Source organism: Sminthopsis crassicaudata, chromosome 5 (assembly GCF_048593235.1).
Source record: "Sminthopsis crassicaudata isolate SCR6 chromosome 5, ASM4859323v1, whole genome shotgun sequence".
NCBI classification, from domain to species: domain Eukaryota; kingdom Metazoa; phylum Chordata; class Mammalia; order Dasyuromorphia; family Dasyuridae; genus Sminthopsis; species Sminthopsis crassicaudata.
The window spans coordinates 243,707,131-243,712,839 of NC_133621.1; positions in this window are offsets into that span (position 1 = coordinate 243,707,131).

Genomic DNA, 5,709 nt, shown 5'->3' on the forward strand with positions numbered 1-5,709 from the left:
GTGTTTGTGTATGTGTTTCTTTTAGCCTGTGAGCCATCTTTTCATCTCATATTGACTCTCTCCACCCATCATATCCCTAACTGACAGGTTGGCAAGCTACATCTTTTTTGTGATTTATGGGCCTGGCTGTTTGCCCAACTCAAGGCTATATGTCTCCCCTACTGCACCAGCATCTTCCTGCCTTGCCTAGGTCTGGCTCTTGTTGCCCTTGGCCAGGGCTTGTTTAACTGAGTGGTTCCTGTCTGGGAGGTTGGGAGCTCAGGATACAGGGAGACACTTGTCCTTACTTGCTGTTTTTTCACCAGAGGAGCCAAACCCACAGTGATGGGCCCACTGGCCTGGCTATGTTCCCCTTTCCTTCATTTCCAGTCATATACATGTACAGACTCTCCCTTTCCCAATGGGGCCATTAAGAATCTATGGACCCATGGCTGGAATTTCTAGTTACCTACTAAGGGCGTGTGTGAGGGTCTCCTGTATGGGGAGTTGTTCCCTGAGAGCAACAGTATGGCTTAATAAAAAGACCACTAGATGATTGGGAATTAGATTTATGCTCCAATTCCAGTTTTGTTATTATCTGTGTGAACTTGGTCATAACTCTCCAACACTCAGTTTCCCCAACTACAAAATGAGAGACTTTAATTTTCCAGCTGTAACTCCTATGATATGATAGTAGAGGTGTAGGCCCACAGTAGTTGATATAGGGATACTAAATGGGGATTTGAAGTTACATAGAGAGGGGCAGAAATTCTGACTTTTAAGCTTCATGTAACACTGCTCTTGGCTCCATCAGAGACAAGTGAGAAGAACAAAGTAAATTTGATTTGTTTTCTAGTTTTACTTTAAAAACTTATTAAAGAGAGACTTTTCAACACTAAAAGATGTCTAAACAATATCAATCTATTTATAAGAGAAAATTAAAAGCAAAAGATCCAATCCAAGCATGTGGAAACCTCTTTTAGGCCAGCCTTTCTATGACTTATATGAAACTAATTTCTCCATTCACTATATTCACTGCCTCAGTGTTGAGGACCATGCATAAGTGTGAGGGTCAATTCTCCAAAAGCTCCCACAGCTGTGAATCATAACATACTTGAAGGAACTGTAAATTAGTCTTTACTGACACAAATGTTGCTTGTGAATTGGGAATGAAATAAATTCGAGGCAAGAGGAGAGAGGTCAGAGAATATAACTGCCTCTCAGTCTCCTTGTATCATTATCATCCTCTCACATGAAGGGATCTATTCTGCTGGACAGAATTAGATCTCCAGCAGACACTAGTGGGTGGCTCCTGTAACAAATAGAGGGGCACAAGAAACAAAAGAAGCAGTAGAAGCATTGGAGAGCTGTTTGTGAGTAGGATCCTCCCAGGAGAGTTTCTTCAGTAACTAGTGGGGAAGGAAAGGAAAAAGAGAACTGGAAAGACTTTTTTAGTTGGGATAATTAAAATGGACCAACACATCAAAGTGCTGAGTCAGGAGACTGATGAGAGACTTATGAAAAATGCCTGTTCTGGCTACAATCCTCTTTTGTGTTTGTCAGAAAGTTTGCCTCCATGACATCTCACAAGATTCAATACCTGCTATAGTGTCTTACTCTGCAACCATCCAGAGGAATAGGACAGAATAGTGCTGTTTGCATTCCTCAGCATGGGACTCAGATAACAGCCACTTTACAATATTGGATAAACTTGCAAACCATGCTATTGGGGGGAAAATAATTGTATTCCCATAAAACAAAAAAAGAGGAATTGTTAAGGACCATACCTCAGTGTGAAGGGGGTAGGTTGATTCGCCTTCACTGACCCAGATATTGCTTGTGAATTGGGAATGAAATAAATTGGAGGCAAGAGGGAAGAGAGAGGTTAGAGAATGCAAGTGCTTCTCAGTCTCCTTGTATCATTATCACCCTCTCACATGAATGAATCTATTCTGCTGGTCAAAATTACTGTCACTCTCATAACACCTCGGGTTTTTAGGCCTCTTTTTATAGAGGCAGCTCTGATTCCTGATGATACCATCTTTCTGGGTTTAGGAGATGTGGCACTAGGTAGGAAAATCAGAGAAGGGGGTTGGCAAACTGGTTTTAAAAAGTCTTAAGGTGGAAATGGGCTGAAGGATGAGGGTTTTCAGATATGAAGAAACTGCCTTGGAAAAGAACAGATTATTTCTTCAACCTCCTTGTCTTCCAAATTCATACTTCCCAGTATTAGAAGTAAATGCCACCTAAGGCCTCCAGTCTGCAGAAAGGGATTGAAGGAGGGGGATTCAGATTAGTCTATTAACTAGTCCCCAATATAGTTAGGGGCCCGGGTATTAGAAGGTGGTTTTGAAGGGAACAGCTGTCCCAACTAAGGGACAAGGTAAGCCACAAGGAGCCCTCCCCATCTCCAAACCTCCAATTCTGGTCAGCCCCAGCTCCAGCCCCCACTGTGCTATTTGATGATGGAAAGGCTCCAGACACTGAGGCCACCCCAGGAGGGAACTGTACAAAACCACTCTGTGTGCTGGGAGGGGTGGGGCTTGTGAGAGGCTGGGGCTCAGGCAAAGAGGCTCCTCCTCACCTGATTTTTCTCCTTACCCCTACTCCAAGCAGGTCCCAAGGCATGAATGGTGCCCAGGCTAAAGGCAGAGTACAGAGAGTTGTGACTAAAGAGAGGGGGCTTGGTACTGGAATGGGGAGAAAGTACTGTGGGTCTTGAGGTAGACAGAGGGAAAGGGGGGTGGGGAATTGGCTGAATGGAAATGGAGTGGCTGGTTCTATTTTGAAAGAAGAGCTCAGAGACACTTCAACTTCCCAGGCCGAGAGTCTCTACTGAGGCTGAAGCTCCTGGAGAAAGAGATAGGCCTCCAGTTCCTTAGTGATGTCCCTGACATCCAACCACAATGAAACCTGTTGTTTCAGCTCTTGCCATAGACTCAGCAAGCAGAGAACAGAGGTCCCCAGGAGTTTTCCCCATCACTGACCAACCTATTCCCAGGGTTAAGAGGCCCTGCCCATAGTCCCCACCCCCACCTAGTGGGTGTGTGAAGTTTCAATTAGATTAGGAAAGATCTTGGCTTTGATATAGAGGAGTAAACAGTCCTATTTCCAGGGAAGGCTAGAGGGGCAGGCCTAGAGAACCAACGGAAAACAATTAGGAGTGATTACCATCAAAAGGGGCCCCAGAGGAGGGGAGTGGGGCTGGGGGGAGGAGGGAAGCCAGTATGAATCAAAGCAGGCTTTAATAGGGAGAGAACAGAGAATGAATAAATTGGGGTCTAGAAGGGAAAGGTAGGAAAGTGGGGATGTGAAGCCTAAAGAGAGAGAATTCCCTTTGGTGGGAGGGGGGGTGCAACAGGTACATAGCCTCCTTTCTTCCATTATTCCTCAGGAGAAGCTCTGACCTTATTACTGAGCAAAGTTATCCTTACAGAAGATGGTATTTTGTACGCTGGAGTGGGGGTAAGGGCATGCATTCCTGAGATTCCCAAACCCTCTGAGTACAAAGAAAGAAACTCCACCTTAAGAGAATACAGAATAATGATCATGGAGCCAAATAACCCACAGAAAAATGTTTACTATTGAGGGAGTAAGGTTCCAGCGCTGCCCCCCCTCCCCACCTACCCAATAGAGCCATCTCTTTGTGGTCATCATGTAATGCTAGAGAAACTGAGGCAGGATAGAGATTAGAATTATAATTTATTGAAGAGTTTAATTAATTGACTGGATCGGAGAATTGCAAGGGAACTAATGAAAAAAAAGTCAGAGGAAGGTGGTCTAAGTGTACCTGATTTAAAGCTATATTATAAAGCAACAGTCACCAAAACCATTTGGTATTGGCTAAGAAATAGACTAGTTGATCAGTGGCATAGGTTAGGTTCACAGGGCAAGATAGTGAATAAAAATAGCAATCTAATCTTTGACAAACCCAAAGATCCCAAATTTTGGGATAAGAATTCATTATTTGACAAAAACTGCTGGGAAAACTGGAAATTAGTATGGCAGAAACTAGGCATGGACCCACATTTAACACCACATACTAAGATTAGATCAAAATGGGTCCAAGATTTAGGCATAAAAAACGAAATCATAAATAAATTGGAGGAACATAGGATAGTTTACCTCTCAGACTTGTGGAGGAGGAAGGAGTTTGTGTCCAAGGGAGAACTAGAGACCATTATTGATCACAAAATAGAACATTTTGATTACACCAAATTAAAAAGTTTCTGCACAAACAAAACTAATGCAAACAAGATTAGAAGGGAAGTAACAAATTGGGAAAACATTTTTACAGTTAAGGGTTCTGATAAAGGCCTCATCTCCAAAATATACAGAGAATTGACTTTAATTTATAAGAAATCAAGCCATTCTCCAATTGATAAATGGTCAAAGGATATGAACAGACAATTTTCAGATGATGAAATTAGAACTATTTCCATTCATATGAAAGAGTGTTCCAAATCACTATTGATCAGAGAAATGCAAATTAAGACAACTCTGAGGTATCATTACACACCTGTCAGATTGGCTAAGATGACAGGAACAAAAAATGATGAATGTTGGAGGGGCTGTGGGAAAACTGGGACACTGATGCATTGTTGGTGGAATTGTGAAAGAATCCAACCATTCTGGAAAGCAATCTGGAATTATGCCCAAAAAGTTATCAAAATGTGCATACCCTTTGACCCAGCCATACTACTACTGGGCTTATACCCCAAGGAACTACTAAAGAAGGGAAAGGGACCTGTATGTGCCAAAATGTTTGTGGCAGCCCTTTTCATAGTGGCTAGAAGCTGGAAGATGAATGGATGTCCATCAATTGGAGAATGGTTGGGTAAACTATGGTATATGAATGTTATGGAATATTATTGTTCTATAAGAAATGACCAACAGGAGAAATACAGAGAGGCTTGGAGCGACTTACATCAACTGATGCTGAGTGAAACGAGCAGAACCAGAAGATCATTATACACTTCAACAATGATACTGTACGAGGATGTATGCTGATGGAAGTGGATATCTTCAACATAGAGAAGAGCTAATCCAATTCCAATTGATTAATGATGGACAGAACCAGCTACATACAGAAAAGGAACACTGGGAAATGAGTGTAAACTGTTATTTTTACCTTCTGAATCCAATTCTTCCTGTGCAACAAAAAATTCGGTTCTACACACATATATTGTATCTAGAATATACTGTAATATATTTAACATATATAAGACTGCTTGCCATCTGGGGAAGGGGGTTGGGGGAGGAAGGGAAAAAATCTGAATAGAAGTAAGTGCAAGGGATAATGTTGTAAAAAATTACCCATGCATATGTACTGTCAAAAAAATGTTATAATTATAAAATAAAAATTAAAAAAAAAAATTGACAGGATCGGACTTTCATCTCCAAGTATCCAGTATCGAATGTGGGAAGGCACCAGACATTCTGATAAATTGGGAGGTAGAATGGGCAGGGGCACCGGATATTCTGAGGATGTCTAAAATAGATCTTTAACCTGGGGATTGGGGCAGAGTAACTGAGGTAGGACAATTCAAGGAGACTGTGTCCTTATGGACACACTTACCGGTCTGATGCCCCTCCACTTTGAAGTCACTCTTCCCTCTAGAGTAAATGGACTCTTTAGCAGGGAGGTCTGACCTTTTTTGTATCATGAGTCACTTTGGCAGTCTAACAAAGCCTAAGGACCCCTTCTCAGAATATTCCAAACAATACAAA